The 17,855-nt window shown below is 40.4% G+C and overlaps 1 pseudogene; it reads right to left on the reverse strand.

Annotated features, from left to right (window-relative positions):
- LOC125837503 (uncharacterized) overlaps positions 1–9,016 on the reverse strand; it is a 17,100-nt pseudogene extending 8,084 nt beyond the window's left edge.
- Positions 9,017–17,855: the final 8,839 nt, after the last annotated feature.

Consider the following 17,855-nt stretch of genomic DNA (forward strand, 5'->3'; position numbering starts at 1 on the left):
CTTCTTATTCATCTTTCTCTTATTTTTCTTCCTCTTGTTCTTCTTCCACTTCTTCTTCTTCCACTTCTTCTTCTTCTTCTTCTTCTTCTTCTTCTTCTCCTCCTTCTCCTTCTCCTTCTTCTTCTCCTTCTCCTACTCCTCCTCCTCCTCCTCCACCTCCCCTCCTTCTTCTTCTAGATAGACAAATATTTGGGGAGGATGAATTTGTTCTTCTTATGGGAAATTGAAAGACTGAATTAAATTGGGCGACCATTATACATGGCGTTGGGTAAAGTGTAAAACGACATGGTATTAAATTAAAATAACTTGGAAAATACCCAAAAACCCATGTCTTAAAGCTGACGTACCCTACCTCACGATGGCCTATATGGCCTATCAAGGATTCCATGAGCCGTGACAACCATCGTGGTCCTTGACCAGTGGCAAAGGGAGGGACCACTTGACGACCACCACCACGACCCGTCAACCTCCCTACGTGTTGTCTAGGCCTCCGTCGGAGGGACGCTGGCCCTCGCAGTTCTGGCAAGTCTTCACGAACCCCATCATGAGCCGTGGTCCCCTTCATGGCCCTTCAAGGGATCCATAGAGGGTCCCATGGCCTAGTTTTGGGCTGCTGACTTGCTTCTTTTCCTCTTTTCTAGCCTTCTCTATTTTGAGGTGTTACAATATCTCCCCCTTGGCAACATTCATCCTCGTGTGTGATTATAAACATCATAAGGAAGGTAGGAACTCAAACCTAACAGTCCAACATGCATGCAATCCTATAAATGCACATATACGAGAAGGAAACATCAAGTCCAAGCTAAAGCATGTTCAAAACATCATTTCATATCATCTATTATGCAACTCATACTCCAATGCACATAAACATGAAGAAATCAATAAACTAACTCATTTCCTCAAAAACAAACTTTTTTGTGTACATGCATAAATGAGGAAAGTATGGGAATATCTAAGACAGATGCCATAAAAGGAGTAAACCATGAGGAACTAAATACCTCAAGCTAGAGTAGGGACACAGAAAAAGAAATGAGAATAACTGATAACGCTCAGTATAAGACCAACTATGAGTTGGGGTCGATTCCACAGGGAGTGATATTGTAACGAATTCGATTACGAAGTAGAATGGTGTTCTAAAAGTTTGTAGATGTAGATATTTTCGCAACAATAAAGTAAATGAAAAGCCTTTGACAATTAACGTCAGATGGGAGAATTTGGGTGAAGAATTAATAACTACAAATAACTTGAAGTAAACAAGTAGAGAGAGTATCTTTGAAACTACGTAGGTAGGTTAGGCTTTAGGTTCCATAGACATTTCTCAATCAACTATCACGAATCGAGCGAGTTCTTTCGAACCTCGACAAGCAACACAAATTAGCAGCCCAATACCTTAATCAATCTACTTTTTCAAGCTAGATTTATTGAATTGCATTAAGAACCACTTTCTCAAGCTAAATCCGCAACAACACAATCACTACAATCATCAACTAATAGTTTTAACTCTAATACTTCTTCCTCAAGCAAGCTTAGAATACTTGAACTAGAATTGCATTTGCAACTACAATTCCTCAATTAAAACACAAACTACTAATTGAACCCACTGCAAATCAACAATAGCTAATCGAAACATTCAACTACATAATCACAACCCCAAGAATGGGGGTTTAAGCCAAACATAATAAAGAACAACAAATTGTTACCAACTATGTTTTCCATCAAATTGGGCAACAATCCACATGTCTCCAAATGCTCAAATTGAAGCTAAAAATCAAACAAACCCTAAATCTCTACTGAAAAAGTGTCACAAGAATGTTTAGAATGTTGAAGATCAAAAATCAGAATTGGACAATGTGGGAACTCTCTTTTTCCTTTTTAAAATTGCATTTTGATACACTCAAATTACACCTCTTTTTAGAAGCATAAGCGATCGTTATCACGTAAAGAACCCAACTTGTAGGTTGGGGTCGATCCCACGAGGAATATGGTTTAGACTTAAGTTCAATAACGATTATATTCGTTTAGCCAACGTATTTCTGAGACAAATAAGTAAAACGGGGGGGGGGGGGGGGCGTTTGTGTAACAAATTTTGGAAATTATGAAGGTAATTGAAAAGCAAGATTCAAACTTTTGTTGTTATCAAATTGGGAAAGAAACTAGGGCATACGTGTTCCCCATAAGCTCGTAACTCTGTAATCCTGGTAATAACAATTCCTTCCTAGTGTATTAGATGCGAAGGCATACGTTATGTACGGCATCTAAAGAATTTCACCCCGCACCTTTCTTCGGCTACGTGTGTATAATTTACTAACCCTTACCATTACCTCATATTAGACGTCACATCGATGTATGGCTTAGCTTTCACCCTAGCACCAATCAACATTAATTCTATTAGATAGTATCACAATAAATCTATGTTGATAATTCTTTTCTTATTAAGTACCTCCTTGGTCCGGCAAGTAGCAACAAGGCCAGTTCTAATGTTGCGCACCGTTAAAAAGATTTCTAGACGAAAGAATTATCAATGCATGCAAAACACTATTCGAGAATTACTTAGTTACTATTCATACCTCGTTAATCGCTCATGGTTCCCACAACTCTAGTTGTGGATTTATTTACCCATATTAGCAAGAAAACAATTCATAATGTTCGAAGAAAAAATCATGAACTTACGTAGTACAGTAGAATAATCCCAGAATTTCAACTTAAATTTCAAAGTATAAATCACCAAAACGTGCTTAGGAAATTAAGAATTGCTAAAGTTGCAAGTTAATCTCCCAAGTCAAAAAACTAGAACAAAAATAATAATGTCTAATCTTCAAAAACGATGTTTACATACCATGTATATAGAAAAATAAGTCCTAACTAAACAGGAAACGAAATAAGAAAGTAAAGCTGCAGGACGCGTCTTCATTCTACGAGACTGACCCACGGTCCGTAAGTCGATCTACGGTCCGTAGGTCCCTTCCGTGGCTCAGGGCTTAGGCAATTTTTCTTTCTTCAAAATCTGCAAAATCTCTGTCGCAATCGACAATTTAACAGTACGGACCGTAAGTCGATCTATGGTCCGTAACTCTTCTCCATAACTCCACAGTTGGATTTTTTTCACCATCAGGTACTCGAACGAATCTCTAAATGATTTGATGGAGCAACAGTACAGTCCGTAGATCAATCTACAGTCCGTAAGTCACAACGGTGGTTCCACACTTGGTCAATAATTCCCTGATCTTCAGCAATGCCTTTCCTGCCCGTCTACGACTATCATCTACGGGGCGTAACTGGACCTACGGTCCGTAAGTTGCCTCCGTAGATGCCCTTTTCTGCACTTCTTTCAGTTGTGTCTTCAAGTTTCCGCGCTTGAACCTATTCCCTGCAAACATGAGAAAAATACATATAAACTAATACAAAATAGCCCCAGACACACATAACTCTCAATTGAAATGTATCAAAAATACCGTAAACTCATGGTACATCAACAAACTCAACTTAAAATTGTTGTTTGTCCTCAAGCGACACACTAAGACTCTAAACGACACTTGTGTAGAAGTAAGCAATTTAAGCACAAGCAATCACATGGATCTCTATCCCAACTCTCTTTTCGGGTGCAAAAATTGTTCTCTTAGACTCAACAAGCTAATTTGTACGGATCAAAATATGACACAGATCCACCAATCAACTCACCACATACACTGTTCTACTATCGCCAAGGTACCAACTTTCCAACAATGTCACCAGTGCCCTTACTTCAAACGAAATCTCTTTTTTCACACAATAAATATGATTTTAAGTACAAGGATTCATTCAACACTCACGCTCAGAAGTAACTTCAATTACAAGTAGTGCTCAATTTCCATAGGCTTGCCCTTATTTTCACTGCTTAGACTCTCCAATTAGGTTCTAGGATCACTATAGGACTTTCTTGACTTGTAACGTAGGCTCAGGGTCAAGTGTGGTACATTTGGGTACTTTTAGTAACTTTTTGTCCTCCTTGACATTACATTACGCTTTTCTACCTCTTTTTGCCCTATTTTTGACATCCTACCTTTTTCTTCTCTTTCCCTTGATTCTTTTCCATCATTGATGTGACTTTCAACTTTGTAGCTCTTCTATTTTTTCACTTTTCTTCTTTTTCTTACTTTTTCTTCTTTTCTTTAGTTTTGCTCACTTTCTTTCGCACAAAATCAAATCCCCCTCTATTTTTTATTTTACAACACCAAATTCTTTTCATACCCATTTTTCTTTATATTTCCCCTTTCATAACCACCCTCAACTTAAGAAATTTTTTAGTTGAGGTGCACAATACCCGATGTCGGATCAAGGCCAAGATTGAGGTCACTCTTTGCATTAGCCACCCTCAACTTAGGCTTTTGACCTAAGTTGAGGTGCACATTTCCAAGGAGGGACCGGGGCCAAAACAATAGATTATGGGAAGGTGAGTTACGAGTTTAGAAAGAAATGGTCTCTTTTAGGCTCAAAGCATTTGGATCAACGGGAACATTCATTTTCATTTGGTCGGATTCTTTTAGGCATTTAGTTGACTATTCAGAACAATTGCTTATGATCACTTCCTAGCCTCTAGAGTAGATTATCTTCGCAGGACTAACCGGACAAGTTCTAGATTGGCACCACTTGTTTGAACAACCAATGATTCTTGCACACTCTTGGCACACAGTTCCATTATCAGATTATCAGATTACCTAGTTCAAGTTATTAGCTTAAGTCATGAAATCAAATTTGTCATTATCATGTCATACTCAGAGCCAACACATTCAACTTATTCTAGTCTACAACTTTTAGCACAAATTTCAATATCTTTGGATGGGTATAATTTTTTCAACAAGCTCATGCTATCATACTTATGCTATCATTCTTTATTATGCTTCTACACATATAGTCCTAAACATACCGGTTCAAAAAAAATTAAGCAGTCTCTTGGGGGAAAAGAACACATGCAAGAAAACCCCAAGAGAGGATTATGAGTTGGGTTACTCAGACTTCATCCTATCACTCACAATCCATTTACCCCACCCCAACAAAAATAGGTGCAATTTTTCCTAATGCACACAAAAAGCAGTAAAAGTTAATGGATTTGGGTGAAGCAAACCTGTGGTGCTTAGCGCCGAAGAATCATCAACAAGCGGATGGGTCTGGTTAAGCTAGGGTTGGACCTATGAGACCACGCTTAGGTCGATCTACGGTCCGTAGATGGGGACCGTAGATCACCTTCACACTTTGTATAATTTCAGACACTTACCTGGGATCTACAGATGCCATTTACGGTCAGTAGAATGAACTACAGACCGTCGATGGGGTCCGTAGACCTCTGCACCAGACCATTTTCTGTAGATTTTGCCTTGCGCACCTGTACGTGTAGCAACCATTAGGCTATTCTTTTTACATTTTTTGGACACTTTTTAGATACGGACCCTATGCTATATCTAGCCAACACTAACCAAGAAATTAAAACACCTGAGTACAAAGACATAATTAACCAAAGAAACTACTAGATGCAAAACAAAACCTATTGTTGGTTAGATTGTACATCTTGGGTTGCCCCCAACCAATGCTTGATTTAATGTCACAGCACGACGCGTGCCTTTTGATTAGTTAGACTTTATCAAGATAGTAGGTCTCAACAACCTCTTGCACACTCTCTATGTTTCCCAGATAGAACTTGATCCTTTGTCCATTTACCATGTACCTTGTTCCTTCACTATTCTCAAGCTCGACCTCACCATTGGGCAACACCTTCGTGAGTGAAAATGGCCCGGTCCATTTGGACTTGAGTTTACCTAGAAATAAGTGTAACCTAGAGTTGCATAGAAGCACAAGATCACCCATAACAAATTCGTGCTTTTCAATTCGTTGATCATGATACCTCTTCATCTTCTCTTTGTACAAGGCTGAACTTTCATATGCTTTTAGGTGAAACTCATCAAGCATATTTAAGTCATTTAACCTTTGATTTGATGCAGCTCCCCAATCCAAATTAAGTTTCTTCATCGCCCACATTGCCTTATGCTCTAACTCTACCGGTAAGTGACAAGACTTTCCATATACAAGTTGGTAGGGAGACATACCTATAGCAGTCTTGAATGCGGTATGATAGGCCCATAGAGCATCATCAAGCTTCCTTGACCAATCCGTTCTATTGGCATTCACAGTCTTTGCCAAAATCTGTTTGATCTCTCCATTAGACACTTCAACTTGCCCACTAGTCTACGGATGGTAAGGAGTGGCTACATTGTGGTGGACTCCATATTTTTCAAGTAGCGCTTTGAACAACTTATTACAAAAATGGGAACCTCCATCGCTGATAATTGCCCTAGGTGTACCAAATTTGGAGAAGATATTCTTTTTCAAGAATGTAGTGACACTTTTACCTTCATTGTTGGGGAGCGCAACTGCTTTCATCCATTTTGACACATAATCAACCGCAACAAGAATATACTTCATCTCATGTGAGCTCACCAAAGGACCCATGAAATCAATGCCCCATACATCAAACAACTCAATCACCAATATCAGATTCATATGAAGCTCTTCCCTCTTTGAAATTCCTTTTTCTCTTTGGCAACGGTCACAAGACTTGGCGAAATCATGAGCATCTTGGTGGATGGTGGGCCAGTAGTACCCACACTGCAAAATTTTATGCGCAGTCCGAACACCACTATGATGCCCACCAACAAGCGATGAATGACACGCCTCTAGTATACCCATCATCTCGACCTCTGGCATATAGCGACGAATAATCCCATCGGCACAACTACGATACAAATGAGGCTCATCCCAAAAGAACTTCTTCACATCATGCATAAACTTTTTACTTTGGTGAGAAGACAAATCCGGAGGCACCAAATCACTTGCCAAATACTTATCAAATTCTGTGAACCAAGGAATCAAATCATGAGATACAACCAATACTTGTTCATCCGGAAAATCATCATTGATTTCAGCCATATCAACAAGCTTTAGCATTGCCTCTTTCTCTTATCTGGACAAGTGATCGGCAACTTGATTTTCAGTTCAGTTTCTATCCTTCCCCACAAAGTCAAACTCTTGTAGCAATAATACCTATCTAATCAACCTTGGTTTCATATCCTTCTTCGCCATCAAATACCTCAATGCAGAATGGTCAATATGCTCTATGACCTTAGTACCAAGGAGGTAGGATCAAAATTTTTCGAATATGAAAACCACCGCAAGAAGCTCTTGTTCAATTACCGTATAATTCTTTTGGGCCACATTTAGAGCTTTGCTAGCATAGTAAATAGGATGGAGAGTTTTCTCTCACCTCTGTCCCAATACCACACCAAGCGCCACTCCACTGGCATCACATATTACCTCAAATTGTTGTCCCCAATAGGGTGAAATAATGATAGGTGCAGTAACTAACTTCTCCTTCAACTCTCCAAATGCTCTTAGACAAGCATCATCAAAATAGAACTTACACTCCTTCTCGAGCAGTTTGCACAACTGATGTTCAATTTTTGAGAAATCTTTGATGAACATCCTATAAAAACCTGCATGCCCAAGAAAACTCCTAACACCTTTTACAGTGATAAATGGAGGAAGTTTTTCTATTACCTCAACTTTCGCTTTATCTACCTCAATGACCTTATCAGAAATTCGATGAACTAGCACTACACCTTCTTCACCATAAAATGGTATTTCTCCCAATTGAGCACTAGATTGCAATCTTCACACCTCCTAAGCCCCTCGACCAAATGATCAAGACAACGATCAGAAGAGTCACCCACCACCGAGAAATCATCCATGAACACCTCACTAGTGTCCTCCACCATATCAGAGAATATTGACATCATACAACACTGGAAGGTTGCTGGAGCATTGCACAATCGAAATGGCATCCGTTTGAAGGTGAATGTCCCATAAGGGCAAGTGAAGGTGATCTTCTCTTGGTCTTCTGGAGCTATAGAAATCTGATTATAGCTCGAATAACCGTTAAGAAAACAATACCAACCTTTACCCGCCAGTCTATCCATCATCTGATCCATAAATGGCATAGGGAAATGGTCTTTTTCTGTTCAAGTATTTAACTTCTGGTAGTTCATGTAGACTCTCCATCCAGTCTCGGGCTGCATCAGAACAAACTCGTTTCTCTCCTTAGGAACCACAGTAATGCCATCTTTCTTGGGCACACACAGAACTGGACACCCCCAACTACTATCGGCAATGGGATAAATAACTCCGGCATCCAACCACTTGATAATCTCCTTTTTAACTACCTCTTGCATAGGCATATTTAATCTGCTTTGGTGCTCAATACTAGGCTTGTGATCCAGCATGAGTTGGATTTTATGAGAACAAATACCGGGAGGTATCCCAATAATATCTGCAATAGTCCACCTAATGGCTTGCTTGAACCTCTTTAATACGGCAACCAAACACTCTATTTGTTGCCCATTCAAATCAGCCTCAATAATGACCAGTAAAGTATCATCTTTTCCCAAGAACACGTACCTCAAATGCGGTGGTAGAGCCTTAAGCTCTAATTTCAGTGCCTCCTCAACAGACGGTCGTGTCGATGGGGACTCACAATTTTTCATATCCAATTCCAACTTCTTTGGTTTTGACCGATATCACACTTATCAAGTACGACGACTAGCTCATCATACTCTTTAATACCATCACTGTCGAAGTGCATCACAACCGCTTATAATACCTCAACACCTAGTCTCTCCTCAACCTGCACCTCAGAAACACTCTCAATTCTATAGGTTATCACCGATACCGATTGGAGCTCACTACTTTGCTTCATAGACCTACAAATATTGAAAGTCACCTCATCATTGTTCAGTCTAAATTTTATCTGCCCCTTTTCCATATCAACCAAAGAGTGTCCTGTAGCTAAAAAAGATCTCCCAAGAATGATGGGAACCTTAAAATCAACCTCGCAGTTAAGAATCACAAAATCTGTTGAAAAGATGAACGACTTCACTTTCACTAGTACATCATGGAGCACACCTATGGGCCTCTTCACAGTTCTGTCGGCCATGAGCAATCACATCGCAGTCGATTTTGGATCTCCCAAACCTAATTTTTTGTAAATCGACAATGGCATCAGATTAATGCTAGCCCCAAGATCACACAATGCCTCAGCAAAATGCAACAACCCAATGGTACGTGGAATAGTAAAGGCACCAGGATCCTCCTTCTTCTGCACAAGGGACCTAGTAGCAATAGCGCTACAATGTTGCAATCTATCATCATCCTCGAAGCTCACGACCCTTTTCTTGCCCACCATATTCTTCATAAATTTTGCATACCCATGCATTTGCTCCAAAGCATCTATCAACGGAACAATGATGGAAAGTTGCTTCAACATGCTAATAAACCTTCGGTATTAGCTTTCTTCAGTCTTTTTCACTAACCTTTGTGGGAAAGGAGGTGGAGGTCTGGGTATGGGGACAACTTTCTAAGTTACCTCCTCATCCTTCTCTGTCGCATTCTCGGACTCTCCAGTTACCTCAACAATATCATTATCTTTTACTAGCATCACTTTCTAACCCATACGACATAGGTGGATCAATGGTCTGCTTACCTCCTCGAGTCGTGACTGCTATGCAATGTCCATCATTCTTTGGATTTTGAATAGTATTACTAGGAAGTGTGCCAGGTTGATGTGGGTTTACTGTAGTCGACAACTGAGTCATCTGTAGCTCAAGATGTTTGATCGACACTACGTGGGCGTCAACTTTTTGACCAATACCGGACAAGTCATTTTGCATCTCCTTCACATTCTCATCAGTCGCATGAAACCTCCTCATCATTTTCTGCATCATATCCTCAATACATGACATATTACCTCTAACTTCCCTAGGAGCAGAATCCCAATTTTGAGGAGGAACATAAGGTCCAGCCCGATCGTTTATGTTGCCATAGTTGTTTCAGTTGTAATTGTTGTCGCGATTGTAGTTCCCATCCTGGACATATTGACCCTCGTGGTTGTAATTGCCATAGTTCCCACCTCAGTTTCCTTGACCTTGGCACCAATTATCTGTGTTGGAACTTTGGGCATTTGGTCGAAAACCCCCTGTCTTCTCATTCACCGCATAAGCATCCTCTTCAAAATAATACTCCTCTGCCGGTGGTGGAGTTCAAGTCAAATAGTTCACAACATTCACCTTCTCCGCTCTTCCAGTCACGTGCTTTAACAACAACCCTAGTTCAGTTCTTATTTGTGCCATCTCCTCGCGAATCTCATCTGCGGGCTGGTTATTTTTAGCTTGAATGACAAATGTGCTCCTCATAGTGTTTGACTTTCTGTTGCTCCAAGCTTTATTATTTCAAGATATCTTCTCCATTTTCTCTGTATTTTATGCAAAAGTGCATTCACCATACGAACCTCCCGTAATAGTATCGAGCACTGCCTCACCATTATCATCCTTTCCTCGGTAGAAGTATTCCTTCAGCGAATCATCATCAATACGGTGATTCGGGACACCCCTCATGAAAGTAGTGAACCCTATCCCAAGAACTACTCACAGACTCTCCAGGTAATGCTACAAAGCTGTTGAGTTTATCCTTCTTTTTCAACTTCCTGGACACTAGAAAGAATCTTGCTAAAAATGCTTCTGTCAACTGCTCCCATGTATAGATTGAGTTGTAAGGGAGTTCACTGAACCACACATCAGCATCTCTGGTCAATGATAGGTGGAACACACGCAACCCATTGGTATTCATAGCCCAATACGATCGACCTATACAATTTTTGCAGACATGATAAAGTTTGGCTATGTTAGTATGTGGATCATCCGCTGGCAACCCTGCAAACAAGCCCCTCGTTGTAAGCATCTGCATTAAGCTACTGGTCACCACAAATGTATGCCCCTGAGGTAGAGGTGGTGGGACAAGAGGTCCATCAGAATCGTCAATATTAAGGTTAACCCTAAAATTTCATGCAGACGTGGTCCTTGTGCACTTAGTGCATATCCCAATCTATTCTCAACTGGAGCCTGATTATTCACATCAATTACCCTCGGAGGTTGTAATCCAACACCTTCACCTAACTCTCCCCCGATAGGGTTAACCGAAACTCCTTGATTATTCATTCTTCACAAGGTTCTATTTAGTTCGGGATCGTAGGGAGTAAGTGGTTCACCTTGGTTCCGTGTACTTGGCATGGAAAACACTAGGAAATGATTACTATTATTTGGATTAACGCGTTAAGAGCTTCTGGGGAACACATACACCCTAGTTTCTCTCTCTCATTGATAACACCAAAGGTTGAATCTTGCTCTCCTATTACTTAAACAAAAATCAGTTATTTGTTTCACAGATCCCGTCCTTTACTTACTTGTCTCAAAAATAAGTTGACTAAACGAATATAATAGTGAGTTAAGTTTAATTCTAAACCATATTCCTCATGGGATCGACCCCAACCTACAAGTTGGATTCTTTACTAGATAATAATCGCTTATACTTCTTTAGAGAGGTGTAATTTGATCATATCAATAATCTTTGAAGAAATGAACTTTGCTCTTAGTCTTTACTCAACTCAAAGCTTATGTCTTAAAAACAAAGTTAAAATGTTTGTGAAAAAGTTTTGAAAAAAAAATCTATAAACTTCTCTTGACTTGACTCTTAACTTTCCTTGAATTGAATTTATGCACTCAAGATTGTGATTTGTGATAGGAAAGATCTCATGATGTTTAGGAGTGATTTTAGATAGTTAAACCTGAGAAACGATCAAGAAATCAATGTCGGGAAACATGTCCACAACGCGGAGATGCATTTAAATATTTGATCGCGAAAGTTATTTTTGAAATAGAGGAGTACGCGTCTTTTCTGCGATGCGAAGCTGATTTTTGTGCAATGGTGGAGCAAATTGGCAATACAGACCTCCGTGCCAAATCCTGCAAGACTCTTTTCTTCTTCGTTTTCTCACCCCAATTTGGCTAAATCCGATTCTTTTTCTCAATTCCTCTTTAAATTCAAATACCCAGTATATATACAAAAGAATCTAACTCAAAACAACCCTTAAATCGATAAGATTTCATCAGGAACTGCACAATCCCATCAAATATCAAGAACTAAAGCAAACTTAAAGAACATAATTCAATAACTTTATACTTTCAACTTTCTAGAAATAAATATCGCTGAAACAAACATGGTTGGCGCGTGGGTGAACGAACCCAACGCTATGAAAGTCTCACATACCTCGAAGGATTGAATCCTTGGAGAAATCCACAACCAAACTCACAAGAACTTGATGAATCTTTAACTTCTCTTCTCTTCTCTCAAAGCCCTGGCGTATTTCGTTATTGCTTAAACTGAACTAACTCAGTTTAGACCCCACATAACTTACTAAAAATGAAATAATTTAATTGGGTAGTTAAAAGACCATTATACCCTTCCAAAATCTGATTTAGACTTTCCTTATTTAATTGGCTAGTTTAGAGAATTCTCTTGCTCTTGACGACTAGTTTGCTCCTCCGCCAGTACCGGAAGTAGCTCCTCTAGGTGCAACCATGTCTGGTGGAGCAACAAATGAAGATTGGGCCCTAGTACCCTGATTTCCATTACCTTGCCGGCTCTTAGGACACTCTTACATGTAGTGACCCTCTTGTCCACACTTGAAACAACTTGTGGAGCCATTGCGACATTTACCTAGGTGGGTTCTACAACACTTAGCACATGCAGGAGTGATGAGTCCACAAATTGGACTCATTTAGAGCTATATTTTAATAAAAATTGTGTCCTCTAATGCTTATTTTATCTCAATATCTGATGAAAACCCTTAAGTTTCAGGTATTTAAAGTTAGAAGGAAATCATGGACACTACATCGCAAAAAAGAAACAAAAAGGCAGAAAAGAACGAAGAATTGAAGGCCTGAGGATCGCCGAGTCCAATTGGCAAGTCACCGAAAGATCTTACTTCAAATTTTGTTCTATTGTGCGGAGCCTGAAGGAAAGGATCAAGTCGGAGAAAAAAGGGTGCAATCAGTGCATCAACGAGAAGTTTCATGAAGCAGTACCATGTCACCCAATGACCCAGAGTACGACGATGCTAAAGGATAATGCAAGACGACAATGAACTACACCAAAAGGCAAATCACCGAGTTGATCGACGATTCTGACTAACGAAGCCGAATGATCCGATGCATCATAAATCTGTTGAAACTATAAATACTAGTTAGAGTTGTAGTTTTAAGTGTGGAATAATTATTATAATTTTCATATAGAATAGTAATTTTTGATATTTATGCTCTGAGTTTGAGAGGGTTTCGAAAACTTGAAGAAGAAGTGGGTTTTATCTCCAAGGATTTGGACTTGGGTCTCTTCGATTCTTCATTCTTGGCCTGTAACAAGACTTAAATCTTCATACCCATTTGAATGCATGCTCATTTAAGTATAAATTTCTATCTCTTGATGTGTGGCTAAAAACACCAACTCTTGGGGTGTGATTTAGCGAATATGGGTTGAGATCATTGTTGTGTCTTTCTTGTTGATTGTCTATTCGTAGTTTAAATGTGATTTCGTTTAGTGGTTGTGGATGAATTTAATGAATTTATAGTTGCAAATACAGGTTTATTTATGTGTTTTCGGCTTGCTTGAGAGAGAGGTCGTAAAACTAAGACCACTAGATTGATGGCCAGTGTGAGTGGGTCGACATGAGGTTCAGCTCGAGAGAGTGAACCCTAGTCCCATGTCCACACACTCATCTCGAGAGAGTGAGTGGGTTAAGGTGTAGGCTGGTCATGATGCGACAAGTGGGTGTTCGAGAGGAACGCATTTGAAACAGGGTAAGTTGCTCGAGAGAGAGCTTATCCCCTTTAAAGTTTAGCGTAGTCACAATTATTCTATGAATCTTATTTCGAAAGCATTTACATTCTAGCTTAACACATATTCCCGTCACATCCCAAGGATCCCCTCTCATTACTAAGAAATCCTTGTTTATTTTCCTGTTTTTACTTTCTTGTGACAAAACACCCATTGTTAATTAACATTCGTGTGTCCCCTTTTTATTTACAATGTTTTTAGTCGTTAATGTCTTTCGCTACGCTTAGTTAGAACTAAATTTTATTTTTCTATTAAATCTCAAAACCACCCCCTTGGGAACGATCCCAACCCTTAGTTGGGTTATTGTACTATGGTACGATCGTCGACACTTGCATTGGAAGTTGTGTCCTTGATTATGCAAACATCAAAATGGCACCACTGCTGGGGAGTGGTGTTATTTGAGAATTCTTAGATTTGTAGAATTTTTGTTCTTCTTAGTTGTAGTTTACTCACTTAATCTTTAGCTTTGTTTTGTTAGTTTGTTTTGTATCCAAACAGGGGAAGTGAGCATGGCTAGCTATACTCGGGAGCCAATGGAGTTTCCTCCATTAGAGGTAATGATGTTCCAGGATCGTATCCTCACCTTCAAGCAATTGGAAGGTGAACGGATCCACAAGCGATCAAACAATGCCCAAATCATGACGTTCCCAACATAGCTCTCCTTGACTGCTTCTACAAAAGCCTTTGCCCTTGGAACCAAAGGTTGGTCGACCAACTCATTCCGGGAGGCATTGCGAAACAACCATATGTGATAGCAACTCAACTGCTTAATCAAATGGCTGAAACGAACCAAAAAGTAGAAAAGGACTTCATGTTGGCCGCCCTACTGAATCAGATGGATGAGTTGGCCAAAAAGATGGTGAAGATCGAAGTCCAGCATAAAAGGAAGGACAAATACAACCCTCCTCATGAGCGAAGAAGTCTTAAGGACAATGAGGTTAAATGCCTTGAGGGAATGCTCTCAATCATTCTCCACAAGGTGACAGAGCATGATAGAGAGCTGAAAGGAATGAAGGAAAACATTGAAGGAATGATGCGGCTGATTTGGTCTCATTCACGAGTTGTTCAGCTGCTCGAGAACCTCATGGGTTATGCATCGCTCGATCTCCACCCATAACAAAATAGGGGGTTGCCTAGTGATACTACAGCTAACCCCAAAAATGGAGTTTGAGTGCGGACTTGCGTCGTGCCACGACGTTCACTACGACGCTTTTTGGGAAGCAACCCAAAACCTTTAAATGTTTGTAATATGTTATTTTTGAAATAAAAGTGTTTTGATTTTGTAGGATCGGGCATGAAAAGTTTGTGAAAGGTACAAGATGAATTACACAAGTCCGATTGGCGAATCACCGACTAGATCGGCGACCCCGACAAAAACCGCCGTTTGGATCATCACTTTGACTAAAGGTCCTATAAAACTTGACAAGGTAGATAAACACTCGGTGGATCACTGAGTAGAGGAGCAAAATGAACTAATGTCGCCGAATGGTTGAGATCTGGACGGTTTTTATAAAGCCACGGGTTTTCACATTCAACCTTTTTCATATTCTCTCACTCTTTATTTTTGCAAAATCGCATCTACTTAGTATTTTCAAAATTTTCACATCACATGAGTATTTTAGCTGATTTAGTAGTGCTTGGATCGGTACTAATCTACTGCCTCGCATCACAGTCTTGACTTAACTTGCCTAAAAGTTTGGTTCTCCAAACCTGCATTTAATTGTGATATTTATACTCTCATTGTAAGTAATTTTAACCTATATCGTGTATTGTGCCTCTTTGATAAATTTAGACTATTCAAGTGCCTCTTTTGATTCGCGAATCTGATGATTTAGCATGAATGAAATTTTATGAGGTGCCCCTAAATACTGTTTAAGTTGGGGAAAGGCCAGGAAAACTTTAAGCTGAATTGATCTACTGCATGTTTTGATTTTGTTTTCGGGGGTTGTGGGGTTGAAGTCAAGAAGATAGGTTGGGAATAGGCACGTTGGGTAACTTGGCGAGATGGGTCGAGCTCGCCAAACCACTCGATGATTCACCTAATCATCCCATCTCACCTTTAACTTCATTCTACTGATGATATGTATTTTGTAACTTTTGGCGAGAAGTCTTTGGATACCAAATGCCTTCGGTGACTCGCCGAAAGTTTGCCCCATCGCCGACTTGTTATCATTCTTGAGCCAACCCCTATTGGCGAGCTCGGCCTAGCTTACAAAAGCAACTTTGTGATTTACCGATCTGATTGGCGAGTTTTTCTACAATTGTGTCCCCACGAATTTCATTTAGTCGCTTTAAACTTCTTCCCAATTCTTTGTAGAAATGGCTATATCTAAAGTTGCAGGAAGAAGTAGGCCATCTCAAGGTAAAACAAAAGGGATTATCATCAACGAGGATGCAACTACATCCAGAAGCAAGGTTGCTAAACTTTCCACAGCTGGTGGAAAAGGCAAGGGCAAAGACAAGACCCTTGTATTATTAGATGCAAGCACTGACAATGATAGATTTTATAGAAATGACACAAACCAATCTGACAACGAAGGTGTGGGTTATGATGAGAATGATCTGTTAATAGCACAGAGGGTTGAGCGGCGAACTAAGAAGCTGAATGATCCATCTAGAGTCAAAACTCCCCAGCCTACCACCACTACACCTCCAGTTCAAGAACATGCAATGGTATTAGCGCATCCAGTACAGGGTCCCCCGCCTAAGTCAAAGAATCGAGTAAAGGCTGAGGGGCCGAGGACTATTCTGGAGGAAAAGCGTATGTCCATAGACGGGGTTATAGACAGTCACCCAGAGATAATGAAGCGCCTGAGGTACCACAAGTTCCAAATCTTCACTAAACCCCGTGTACCTTATATTGCAAACTGTGTAAGAGAGTTCTACACTGCATACAGTGCACACATACCCTATAAAAAAAAGCTAGCCGCAACCTTAAAAAAAGTTGACTATGTGGTTGTCATAGGCAGGACGGTGACGTGTGATAGTGAGGTAATCAACGCAGTCTTGGGCATGTCTACAAATATTGGGGATCACTGCCAGCACTTGATTAGAACAAAGAAGCTTGATGATATGAAAAAGTGGTTAACCCTACTAATTTCATATGAGACTCCGAAGTGGTTGGCAGAAGGAGTTCCGATTGAAAAGAAAGAACTAAACTTAGCCGCAAGATTGTGGTTCGGTTTTATCAGCAGCACAATTATGCCGTCCTAGAATGAGTCGATCACTCACCTTGCCAATGCAGCTTTCCTGGGATGCAGCATAGAGGAGACTCAGATAAACTTGGGTACAATCATTGCTTCAGAGATACTCATGCGTGCAAGGCAGAGTCGAACCTCACTTCCATTCCCAGTCTTGATCACAAAATTATGCAAACGAGCCCGGGTGCCTCGAGATTCCAAGAAAGATGTGGAAGTGATGCCCATATCCTCTACTGATATCCGAAGGATTGAAATCGAGTACCTTAAGGAACAAGCAAAAAAGAAGAAAGCAGCATCAGTGGAGTTAGTAAACACAGAATCAACACCTATAGAGGCACCTCTTCCTACTCCGGCCCATGGGTCTTCAGGTATATCCATTACCACTGCTACTCCTACTGATACTCCAGGTTCTTTTGCTGTTGCACGATCTCCCAGGCCCACTGCTGTTGCTGTTGTTCCCCGGCCTCCACTTACCCAGGCTTCCCTACTCCGGATGGGACAACTGGCCCTTTCTACTAATTGTGGAGCTGCTAGTCTAGAGGCCTCTGTTCCATGCATGATCCAGATTGCCCTAAATGATGTTGTGACACCTCTAAGCACTACAATTAAGGCCCTAGAGGCCAATATAGCAGTGTGTGAGCACAACCAAGGGCCCACAGAAGTGGTGACGGCTTTAAAAGCTGCCATTGCTGAACTGCAGAAAGATATAGACCACTTGAAGTCCATCGATGTGTCCCTGTTCTTTGGAACTGTGGAGATTCCAGATGTGCCTGATATGCCTCATACCACCACTGCACAAAGGGATAGAGCAAAACATATAGCCGATCCTGAGTCAGAAGCAGAGACTAATGA

The sequence above is a fragment of the Solanum verrucosum genome, unplaced genomic scaffold (genome assembly GCF_900185275.1).
Source record: "Solanum verrucosum unplaced genomic scaffold, falcon-dt-bn FXZP01000092.1, whole genome shotgun sequence".
Classification (NCBI taxonomy): Eukaryota; Viridiplantae; Streptophyta; class Magnoliopsida; order Solanales; family Solanaceae; genus Solanum; species Solanum verrucosum.